Source organism: Ursus maritimus, unplaced genomic scaffold (genome assembly GCF_017311325.1).
Source record: "Ursus maritimus isolate PB19 unplaced genomic scaffold, ASM1731132v1 scaffold_3, whole genome shotgun sequence".
Classification (NCBI taxonomy): domain Eukaryota; kingdom Metazoa; phylum Chordata; class Mammalia; order Carnivora; family Ursidae; genus Ursus; species Ursus maritimus.
The window spans coordinates 64,395,870-64,408,847 of NW_024425563.1; the positions used below are offsets into that span (position 1 = coordinate 64,395,870).

The 12,978-nt window shown below is 37.3% G+C and overlaps 1 protein-coding gene and 1 long non-coding RNA gene across 2 annotated transcripts in view; one reads left to right on the top strand and one right to left on the bottom strand.

The window, feature by feature from the left end:
* The window catches only part of LOC103658811, a 175,781-nt gene that overhangs the window by 121,875 nt on the left and 40,928 nt on the right, over positions 1–12,978 (top strand). The window contains exon 2 of the long non-coding RNA XR_005838593.1: positions 8,737–8,852. This is a non-coding gene — a long non-coding RNA (uncharacterized LOC103658811). The remainder of the gene's footprint in view (positions 1–8,736; positions 8,853–12,978) is intronic.
* UMAD1 (UBAP1-MVB12-associated (UMA) domain containing 1) overlaps positions 1–12,978 on the bottom strand; it is a 215,707-nt gene that overhangs the window by 7,612 nt on the left and 195,117 nt on the right. The gene's annotated exons all lie outside the window — the stretch shown is intronic.

Here is a 12,978-nt window from a genome sequence, read left to right on the forward strand (position 1 = left end):
ATGATTTTTTTTTTTTCAGTATTTGTTCCCTTTTCTTTCCCCCCCCCTCAGTATTTCCACCTGCCTGTGCTTCCTGCTTCTTCCATCTTTTAAAAAAAATAAAAAATAAAAAAATAAAAAAAGTTCTCCTGACTTCCTCTTTTCAGAACTCCAGCTGAACGTATGCAAGTGAAGAGGGGGAAGTAAGCAGGCTGGCACTTGCTTCTGTAATCTGTTCCATGCATTCTTGGAAAAGTGGCTTCACTGAAGCCGGAAAATCTTCTGTACAGCCAACTAGAGTGGGGGAGCAGTGGAAAGAGGAAAGAGAAGCATTTTAGGAAAGGAACCAGCAAGAAATAGTATGTTCAGCATGGGATCCTGTTTAATAATGGTTTGGGAAATAAAAAAGGCTATTCTTGTGATTTTTTAAAAATATTTTTAAAAAAGTTAGTTTATAGAAGTTCGTCATCTCTGACCTTAAGCTATCCAGGAATCTTGTTATTTTCCTGTAGGCCTTCCCCCTCATTCTTGCCAGCACACGTTTCACCCCTGCTCTCCTCTCGCCCTACATCACCACCTGGCTCCTCGCTGCCAGCCGGTGGGCTAGCATCCCACTCTGCAGAGGAAACAGGAATCATCAGGCAAGGATCTCTTCTACTTACCGTGCCCAAAAGAATTCTCTGCATCTGTACCCCTCCACGCTTCCCTCCTGCCACCACAGGCAAGTTGCCCTCTTCCTACCCAAAGCAAATCTCTCCCTGGCACTCCACATCCATCCCGTCTCTACTCTTCAAGGACGTGGCTTCATCCATTAGGACGTGGCTCCCAACTACTGATCTCTTATAAAGTTAATTCACCATTTACAGAAAATTCTGCTGACGTCTTTCACACCCACTGGCGTCTTACCCACTGAACGCCCACACTATCTTTCTCCTTTTTTTCACAACCAGGCCGAGATGATTGTTGACACTCGCTGTCTGTTTCACTCCTCACCCACTGCAATCTGCCTTCTATCTCTGCCCCTGTGCCGACACTGCTTTGTCCAAGGTTACTAACAATCACACTGTGCTAAACTGAGAAGACGTTCTGAATTGCTAACCTTATATGACTCCTTTGTAGCACTTAAGACTGGTGACCCTTTGAGTTTTTATTTTCTGGCTTCTGTGCCACTTCTTAGTGTTGCCTCTGTCTGTCTAGCTGATTTTTCTTTTGTCTATTTCTGAAATGATATTCTCCAGGGTTTCACTTCTGTTCCTTTATTTTTCCTCAACACACTTCCTTGGAGGAGCTTATCCATATCCATGGTTCCTACTTCCCTGTCACTCCACTCCCCGAAAGTAGGTAAATACGGAGATGCATGCATGTGTGTACCCGCATGCGAGTGCGTACACACACACACACACACACACACACTGCCACACCCATCTTGAACCCACACTTCTACTTAGGGCTCCTGACCCACATGTTCAACTCCTATTATACCTTTTCTTTCCTTTTGGAATATTAAACTCCGTATGTTCTGAACCTGACTCTCAAAGTGCTGCCCAGCTCTAGACAACGCAATGCTCTTTTTTTGTATATTTTTTATATAATGATTGCCAAACACAGAAGCCTGAATTATCTTTGATTTCTCTCTCCCGGTCACTTCCTCCATCCAGTAAATGCTTGAATCCTACTGATTGAGGTTTTTAATGTCTCCCCAAGTTTCATCATTTCTCATCAATCCCACTATCAGTTCTCTTAATGCAAGCCACTACAGCCTTGTGTCATGAATGCTGCACGAGTGTCCTGCATAGGGCCTTACTCCCCCTATACTACATTTTCCCTCTCGCTGGTCGTATCTAACACATGCTCTTCCTTGCTTAATGCTTCTCAATGCCTTTGCACAAAAACACACACCCCATGTTGTAGCACAGAAGGTATGATCTGGCCTTGCTTACCCCTCTGATTTCTTTTATTACTATTCCCTAACGTCTTCATCCATACCAAGCTATTCACCATTATCCAAACAAACATGCCAAGCTCTCCCTTTAGCTCTGAACTTTGGCTCATTTGATTACTTCTGCCTTAATGAGGACATCTTTCTCTCTTCCCCTTCTTCCTTCATCTTGCCTATTTCAATTTGCCCTTCAGGATGCACTCCAGGATTCTTTCAGAAAGAACTCCCCAAGTAACTCCTCAAACCTGGGCCAAGTGCCTACTGTGTATTCCCATAACAGTATGTGCATACCTCTCTCACCGCACAAATCATACTGGACTAGAATTCTCGGTCACTCTCATAAAACCGTGGGCCGCTCAAAGCCAGGGACAATAGCTTTCATCTCCATTTCCCTGGCAATCGGAGCAATGCCACTCATAATAGGTGATCACTACATGTTTACTGAATGACTAATTTCAGTTTCCTTATGAACTTTACATTCAGATTTATTCAGAATAAGCCAGGAATTATTATGTCAAGCTGGATTTCCACACCTGTTTTTCTTTTCTAACAAGATTTTACCCACTGCATTATCACCTACATGGTGAACCATGGATGGTATTAATTACAGATAGAACTTAAAACTAGTTAGTTTCCTAAAGAATGAGATGGATTGTTCTTGACTTGCCAAATGAACTTCACAAATGTGTCTCCAAACAGAAGTTCAATAAGGTTCTGTACAATGTAGACGAGACTGTGGCAACTTTTTTTTTTTTCTTTAAATCATAGATCCACCTTTCACAGAGAGAGAGGAGAAGCTAACCTCATCAACTCCAAATTCGCCCCAATCAACCGTCTTAGTCTGTTCTGGCTGCTGTAACAAAATATTATAGACTGGGTGGGCTTAAAAACAACAAAATATTTCTCACAGTCCTGAAGGCTGAAAAGTCCAAGATCAAGGTGTTGGCAGATTCCGTGTCTGCTGAGGGCCTGCTCCTGGTTCGTAGACAGCCCTCTTTTCCCTAAAACATCACATGGCAGAGGCGGCCAGGGCTTTCTCTGGGACCTCTTTTCCGAGGGCACAAATCTCATCCATGAGGGCTCCACCCTCATGACCTAATCACCCCTCAAAAGCCCCACCTCCTAATACCCTCACATTGGGGATCAGGCTTCAACATATGAATTTCGGGGGAACACATTCAGTCTATAGCATCAACCTGCCTTACGCAGCTCTCCTCTCCCAGGAACCAGTTTTTCTGGTATAGTCTAAAGGGGCTGCAGTGGAGCCTATGCCTTGGGGCAGCGGTGTGGGGAACAGGACCAGCAACAGGGTGGCAGGACTACGTAAGCACTCTAAGGGGAGGAAAGCCTCAGAGATGAGAGCTAAATAGGAGAGGGGATGGGTAGGTAAATTCCACTTATTTAATTTCTGTTCACCTCTGTTATAGAGAAAACCTCTCTCTTTCTCTTCTGGTTTCCATAAAAAGGGATTTTTCTCTAGGCACCTTGGCTGTCTGCCATACCCCCTAGTCCTCCCCAAGGAAGCAGACTGAGCTACCAGTTGGTGGACGATGGCCAAGGGTCCATGTTTCTAGATGAAGGACACTAAACCGTCCAAGGTCCTGAAGCCTGGAGAAAGTCTCTTTCTTGCTCTCTACTTGGACCGGGGGAGACAAGTTACCAGAGTTAAGAATGTCTGTTGTGCTGACTTAAACTTTCCCCACAGGTCTACATATGGGTTACTGGGAGCGTGCAAGTGCATTTCTGCTACTACATGAAGCTGCCTCCTTCAGCCTAGGCTGTTATTAGTCAAAAGGGGGGCATTTTGTTTTTCTGTCTGCTGGCTCTTTAGTCTTATTTCTCCATTGGTCCAGGATGCAGATGAGGAAAAGGAGTGCCCTTTATTAGGACATTATGACACCACCAATTTCTACTTCCCACACGTCTTCCATTTATACCAAAATGAGAGGCATATTAGCCACACCAAACAAACAAAAACAGAGTCGTGCAGATGTTAAATGATCTCAGAATTAAAACTGTAACAAACAAAATTTATGAAACAATTTACTGGCATGATTTTATCAATTTCCTAATTCAGTTAAATTGGTGGGGTAAGAAAAGTTTTAATCACAAGCTTAGGAAAATGACATTAGTGCTTTATACAGTTTTTGAAGTAGTTTCACATACTTTGTTTCATTTGAGCCTCACAACCTGTTAAATTTGATAGGGAAGCTACTGTTTCAGTTCTCATCTTCTGAGGCTCAAAGTTTAATGACTATCTACAGTCACATCACTACTAATTGGCAGACATGTGTAGTCTGGGTCTCCTGATTTACAATCCAATGCTCCCCCTTCAATGTAAAGACCATCGTCAAGGGAAATAATTTAACTTGTCTGGGTTTGGTTTGTTTGTTTTATGGACTTAGCAATTTCTCTATGGACAAGTGTCATCTGGAGTAGAGAATGAAGGTCCAAAAGTATAGATTGTGCCACTACAGAAATAGAGTTCAAAGGATCGGTGCAACTAAGCATCTTGTTACTTGGTTAATATGGTAAGCTGGATATAATATGTAATAACTTAAAAACGATAGCATCTGATCACAGCCACGGCTACACAATGGCTTAGCCTTCTGTACATGAATTCTTTAAGCTTATTATTATGTATACCACAGGTCTGATGAATTTGATATCCCTTATTAGTCGCACTGGATTCTACTTCCCATTTATATAGCTTTATTTATTTTAAATATCTATTCAACTCCTTTAGAACGCAATGCAACAAGGTCATGTTTTTTCCAGATAATTTCAAAAGAAAAACAATGAAAAATGATCTTGTACATCTCAGCACACTAAATATTAATTTCACTCCAATGAAGGATTTTCATTTTGTAAAACAGTAAATCACTTCAACTGCCTGCACAGACAATAAGGAAATGGAATACTTTCTATTTTTAAAGATTGTAAGAAAACAAATATTTTATTATACTTTTTATATAATTAGATAAATAGACATAACATATATGATATTGATTGAATAGAAATAAAGAGCATACTATAGTAGTGGGATATAAAAAAGTAAGTCTAAAGATATTAAGTAATAGCTGCTTGCTGGGGTTTTTTGGGCATGTGATTTGATGGAATGAACATTTAACAAATTCATAACCTAAGTATAACATGTATTTTTAAGAACAAACATTTAGATGTTATTATAAACAGTAAAAATGCAATTATGTCATGTTAAGGTTGTTTGAAGACAGCTAATCTGTTCTGCTGCTCTTAATTTGCACTGAAAAGTTTGTATTTTGTCAGTTTATATTATATGAAGACATAAATATATACTTTATAGTATGTACACAGAATTGCCATGTCCATAGCCAGAATTCAAAAACAATTATCAATAGGACCTCATGTTCACCTTGCATATATACATCTTTCTAATCTCAGGAAACAAACAAAAAATCTTTAAGAAATGGGAAAATATTGGATAGGAAAAACCTTATCTTCTCTGTAATCTGAATTTGATGTGTGGATAGGCCACACACTTGGAAATACTATAGTAGTGAATACACAACTACACATTTTCATATAGAGATGAAAGTGAAGGGAAATGCATCATACCAAATGGAGTACAGAAACTATGAAGGTAGGCTAATTAAATTCCACTCTGAGGGCATACGAGTGGTAGCATTACGCACACTTGCTGCACCTAACCCAGCACTCTGCTAGAAAAACAATGTTTGGCAAACTAAAATGGTGAGTAGAGAGCTGTGTCACTTGACCTTGGCTCTCATTTGCAAAAAAAGGTTGTATTTCAAAATAGAAGATGGGGATGGAAAAGTAAATACAGCTGTGTTTTCTCCACCCCAGTGTGAGAATAAAAGGGGCTACTCGGAATGGCAAGAGGCATGGTCCCTTCATGGTGTATACCAAAGGACAGTGCTATTATTTTATTTTATGGCTAGCTCAGGATAATATTTTTTTATTGTGGTAAAATATATTCAGTGTAAAATTTACTGTCTTAACCATTTTCAAGTGTATAATTCGGTGGCATGAAGTACATTCACCGTGGTGTTTAGATACTACCACTGTCTGTCTCTAGAACTTTTCCATCATCCCAAGCAGAGACTCTGTACCAATTAAACAATTCTCCGTTCCTCCCTTCCCCCAGTCCTTGGTAACCTCTATCTATTATACTTTCTATCAGTTTGCCTATCTAGGTCCCGCCTATAAATGGAATCCGGCAATGTTATCCTGTAGTGACTGGCTTCTTTCACTTAGCATAATGGTTTTGGAGACCATGTATGCTGTATCATGTATCAGAATTTCATTCCTTTCTGCAGCTAAATAATATTCTATTGTATGTATGTATATAGCATATTTTGTTTATCCATTCAGCTGTTAATAGACATTTGGGTTGTTTCTACCTTTTGGCTATTGTAGCACAGTATTTTTAAACTAGTGTACAATCAACAAGGTAGGAAATCAGGAAATAATTCTAAAAGGACTGTCAGGATTCAATGAATATAGGAATACAGAGTATTTACGTACATGGAGAAAAGTTAGCAAGAGCCTGAAGTGAGGGAAACAAAATATGTTTCCTGCTTATTTTGAATTATGATTTTTAAAGGTATAATAAATTTGTATGTACCTTTTTATAACACACCCTTTGCTTAGCTTTAAAAATCATAATTAAAGTAAGCCTTGCCAACTTAATATTTTATGGATTAAAATTTGAGTGTAATTGATGGTATTTCAGTCCTGTTTGAAGCAGCACCATAATCTCTAAGACCTTCCACCCACTCTGGAACTCTATACTGTAATTCTTTTGTGTGTTATTTTAAGGGTATGAGATGTTATTACCTGCTTTTGGGGAAAGTATACCCAACAAAATACAGAGTGAATAATGCTAAGAATCGATTAAAAAAATGAGAAGCCACAATCATGCCCAAATTTACAGGAAAATTTCAAATTCACGTATCTTAATTTTTAATTTAAAATTTTAAATGCCTCAACAAAGTAACAAAAATACACACTTGTGCTTGAAAAGTGCTTTTAGGTGAACGGAAGAATAATTGCTTAGTATAGAATCAATTCTTAGGGACATCCTTTTTCAGAATTCCTAAGTTTATAGGGAAAAAGAAGTTAATTATCAGATTATATACTGTTACTTGTACTTCAAGTTGAAAATTAAGCTGCAAGGCTTAGAAAGAGCACCAGATCCAAGTCACAATGACAACTGTCTCCATCTATACCATGTGACCTTACACAAATCATTTAAGCTTGCTGTGTTTCAATTAATTCATCTGAGAATATGAAACAGTGATCCAGCTGTAAAGTACCATAATTCCAAGTAGACTTAGACTCCAAATCTTCTGCACTAGTAAAAATTCTTAATGAAATAGCACTTAAATTAATATAAATAATAACTATAGAAACAAAGTATCAATTGATAGTTATGTATCTTGAGAAGAAACTTAGAACGATACTCCAAAGATTACGAAAAGGACTCCTACCATGGAAGAATACCTAACACTGCTCTTCATTATGATAAAAAACGAACACTTTGGAGTAAAAAAGAAAAAAAAATATATGTAGGTGCCAATCTTCTATCAAGTTATGGCCTAAAAAACTACTGTTACAATTATTAAGAACTCAGAATGTATTTTCTCAGGCCAATGAGTCCACAATAGAGATGAAATCCTATATATTTGCAATAAATACATGTAGGGAAATTATTAATATTAAAATCAGAATAACAACAAGCCAGGTTAAACGTTTTAAAATTGTCTTGACTGTCAGTGCTTAAAAAAAGCAAATATAGTTGTAGGAGCTGAACTTTGGTAGAGAATCTGGAAGGTACTTTGGAGTACTTTCAAGACTGCTGGCCTAGGTGCATTGTCAGGTATTTTCATTAGAAATAGCTCTAGGAAGTCTGGAGAGATGTATTCAAGATTTTTTGCTTCAATCCCATAAATAGCAAGGTGACAAAGCAGATAAGTAGTAAAATCTGGTAAAAAGAAAGAAATTAAGAAAGATGCATGTGTAGGACAAAAAAATAATTCATTGGAGGTGGGAATGACTGGTTATCAGAAGTCAAAGTGTAAACATAATTAACCTCCTGACAGAAATGGAAGATGGGATAGGAGAAGGAAGAGGCTCACCTAGGTGCCTTTTGGCCAACCAGTGACTTCACCATAGGTCAGTGTGGTGTTCATGATGGCTGAACTAGGGAAGAGAAAGGCCTCATGGAAGGAAGCAGCAGCAGCAGTTAACTCTCTGGCACCCAGCCATTTACATGATGGTCCTTGGTAATCTGAGCACTAGTTTTCAAAGGTCAGGTATTTCCAGGTAGTTGATTTTCAGAACTTAGTGCAGATCTTCTTTTAGTCTTCTAGAAATAATTGCTATGGCATCAACTGCCAAAATGGCTTAAAAACCAATGCTTATAATTTCCAAAAGTGTTCTTAAATGTATGGAAGCTATACTCAAGAGTCCAATAGAGCTTCTGTTTTTTCTCCCATGCCTACTTTGTAGGTGAGTTGATAATGTAAATTCATTAAAGAAACTAATTTATGGTCTACCCGTGAGAGTGGAAGTTAGGATTTAGATGATGAGCTTTGATATATACTAATAAGTAAATTATATTAGTATTACTAATTCTAATTCTATCAGCTTTATTTTAAGTCAGTCTTAAGGTTGTAACAGTGTACCTACGTCTATTGCCGCAGACATCGGTTAATAGGTAAATGGGCACTGACTTGCCAGTCACTGCTCTAAGTTCTTTACCTGTGTTCTCCTATTTAATTTTTTATTTATGATGTACATACCACTTTTAACAGGTGGGGAATACTGAAACCCAAAGAATTGAGTCTAACTCTGGGATTGTACTCTGATTCACTATTCTATGCTGCCCCGCAAACCTGACACCGTCTAAGGAAACTTCGCTTCATAACTTGTAAGTGCACTGTTTCTAAAGATTTTTTCAAATTGTTTCAAAAGTATTTTCTCCTTCAGAAAGAGTTATGGAATATTTTTCCAATAATCCTACTTTCTTTTTCTCTCTAAACAAAGAAAAGCACATGTAAGGTGGAAGATAACTTTTTTTTTTTTTAAAGATTTTATTTATTTATTTGACAGAGATAGAGACAGCCAGTGAGAGAGGGAACACAAGCAGGGGGAGTGGGAGAGGAAGAAGCAGGCTCATAGCGGAAGAGCCTGATGTGGGGCTCGATCCCATAACGCCGGGATCACGCCCTGAGCTGAAGGCAGACACTTAACCGCTGTGCCACCCAGGCGCCCCGATAACTTTTTTTTTTTAAACAAAAACCAAAGACAAGGGAAAACATTGCATGTTGTCATTTTTATATCCAGCTAATTCTATGTGGATTGTAGACACCCTGAAATTACAGACTATTTAGACATTTTTAATCCCTAAAAAGCAGTGTTGTGATGCCTGAATAATATATTTCTAAAGTAACCTTTTTACCTTAACCAAATATATTCTAGTTAAATTTAAAAAAGTAAAGTGACCACATAGTGATGACACTTCCTGAGACAAGCCCTCTGTGGCCCACTGTCCAGCGACAAGAATGGACGGGATGCAACTGCCCACATTCCCTAGCCTAATGGCACTTGGTGCTGGGACCTAGGCTACAGTCTGTTCTCAGGAAATAGAGAAGATACTTTGCCTTTAAAAGGCTCAAATACATGATCTGGATCGACTTAACATGATTCTTGAACCAACTATGTTAAGAGATTATATCACAGGCAAGAAAAGAGAATGAGAACATTTCCGGGACTCAATATAGTTGCAAATTTCTGGGTGGACCTGTAAATGTCGAAAAAAAGGGGAAGTACATCATCACTATTTATGCCCAGAGTAGCACAAATGAAAGTAGTGCTTTCATGCTCAAAGCATACAGTTAATTTTTAAAAGGCCTTGTGTGTTTTTTTACTTCCTATTTGTTTAATTGCTTTGAACTAAAACCTAAACAAAAATTGATTAAAGTGATGCAGTTCAAAATAAAAATTTTACGCTGATTGCTTGAAAAGCTATATAGAAAAATCTGGATCACCAACTACAAAAAGTAAAGCAAATCACAAGTTTCAAAATAATTTTAAAATTCTGAGCAGGTAATCACAGAGGAAAACAAAAATACTTTCACTTGCATAAAAATTTACTCAATTTATGCTTTTCCTTCAGTTTCCTTTCTCATAGATCAAAAAATTAATTTGTTTTTGAAAAGAGACCTATACATGTAAATATATGTAAAATATTATGCTTTTTTGGTAGCATGAGCTTTGTACTGTCCACTAATATGGTTTACCTGAGTTTAGGGAAAATTGATTAATGTAATTTACCACATCAATTGAATAACAAAACTATATGATCATCTAAATAGGCTCAGAAAAAAATTTTTTAAAAAATCGAGTACACTTCCATGATAAAAACACTCACACAACTAGGAACTGAAGCGAACTTTCTCAACCTGATTAAAAGACATCTTCAAACAAACGTCATTTTTCACAATGAAAGACTAGATGCTTTCCCCCTAAGATTAGGAACAAGACAGGGATGTCCACTTTTGCCTGATGAACATATTATTCTGTTCTGTTGAACATATTATTAGATGTTCTAGCCAGAGCAATTAGGCAGTTAATCACTAACAGATTTTAAAAATAAATAATAGGCAGTTTTATTTCCTTTCTAATCTGGATGTTATCTCTATATGTAAATGACATGAACTTGCATATAGAAAAATCTAAGAAATCCACTAAAATACTGTTAGAACTAGTAAGTTCAAGGTTGGAGGATACAAGATCAATATACAGTTGTATTTCAATACATGTGCAATAAATAATCCAAAAATGAAATTAAGAAAACAATTCATTTACAGTAGCATCAAACAATAAAATATTTAGAAATAAATTTAAAACTTATACTCTGAAAACTACAAAACATGGCTGAAATTTTTTAAAAATCTAAATGGAAAAACATCCTATGTTCATGAGTCAGAATATGATATTATTAAGATGGCAGTAGTCTTCAAATTCATATATAGAATCAATGCAATTCCTATCAGAGTCCCAGCTGATTTCTTTATAGAAATTGACAAGCTGGCCCTAAAATTCATATGGAATTCCCAAATACCCAGAACTGCCAAAATAATCCTTAAATAACATTACAGAACAACACTGGAGGGCTCACATTTTCTGATTTCAAAACTTACTACAAAGCAACAGTAATTAACATAGTGTGGTAATGGCATAAGGACAGATACATATCACTGGAATAGAATTACAAGTCCAGAAATAAACATACGTGTCTATGATGAACTACTTTTATAGATGCCTAAGTTTTATTTTTTATTCAAGTATAATTGACACACAATGTTATATTAGTTTCAGCTGTACAACATAGTGATTCAACAATTCTCAACATTATTCCATGCTTACGACAATAAGTGTAGTCACCATCTGTCACATTATTATTATTACAATATTACACAGTATTATTGCTGTATTCCCTATGTTGTACTTTTCATCTCTATGACTTATTTTATAACTGGAAATTTTCACCTCTTAATCTCTATTCGCCCACCCCCCCACTCACCTCCCTTCTGGCAACCACCAGTGTGTTTCTTGTACATAAGAGTCTGTCTGTTTTTGAGCAAAGGGAAAGGGAGGGAGAGAGGGAGAAAGAGAAACCAAGAGACTCTTTAACTACAGAAAACAAACTGATGGTTACCAGAGGAGGCAGGTGGGTTGGGAGTATGAGTGAAACAGGTTGATGGGGATTAAGGAGGGCACTTGTCGTGATGAGCACAGGGTGATGTATGGAATTGTTGAATCACTATATCGAACACCTGTAACTAATTTAACACTGTATGTTAACTAACTGGAATTAAAGTAAAAACTAAAACAACAAAAGAATTCTTAGCAATGTGATAAAGACATTTTAAATGTGAAAATCAGTTCAAGACAAAAAAAGAGTATTTTTGTTTGTTTTGTTTAGATTCCACATATGAGGGAAATCATATGGTATTTTTCTGATTAATTTCACTTAGCATAATACCCTCTAGGTTCATCCACGTTGTTGCAAATGGCAAGATTTCATTCTTTCTCTCTCTCTCTCTCACACACACACACACGCCCAACATCTTTATCCATTCTATTGACGCACACTTAGGTTGTTTCCATATCTTGGCTATTGTAAATAATGCTGCAATAAACATAGGGGTGCATGTATCTTTTCAAATTAGCCTTTTCACTTTATTTGGGTAAAATACCCAATAGTGCAATTACTGGATCATATGATAACTCTATTATTAATTTTTTGAGGAAACTCCATACTGTTTTCCATAATGGCTGCACTAATTTACATTCCCACCAACAGTGCACAAGAGTTTCTTTTTCTCCACATCCTCACCAACACCTGTTATTTCTGGTCTTTTTGATTCTAGCCATTCTGACAGGGGTCAGGTGATAGCTTATTGTGGTTTTGATTTGCATTTCCCTGATGATTAGTGATTACATCTTTTCATGTGTTTGTGAGCTATCTGTATGTCTTCAGTAGAAAAACATCTATTCAGGTCCTTTTTTTTTTTTTTTTTTTTTTGGAGAGAGAGCGAGCAAGCAAGCACGAGAGCACATATGGGCTGGGGGGGGGGCAGAGGGAGAGAGAGAATCTTAAGTAGGTTCCCCCATGGAGCCACCACAGAGCTTGACCTCAGGACCATGAGAACAGGACCCTGAGATCATGACCTGAGCCTAAATCAAGAGTCCAATGCTTAACTGACTGAGCTACTCAGGCACCCTTCCTCTGCCCACTTTTTAATCAAGTGCTTGTTTTTTGGTGGTGTTATGAAGTTCTTTATATATTTTGGTTTTAGACCTTTGTCAGATTATATCATTTGCAAATATTTTCTCCCATTCACTAGGTTGCCTTTTTGTTTTGTTGATGGTTTCCTTTGCTGTGTAAAAGCTTTTCATTTTGGTGTAGTTCCAATAGTTTATTTTTGCTTTTGTTTCCACTGCCTGAGGAGACCTATCCATAAATATGTTGAGGCAGATATCCAAGA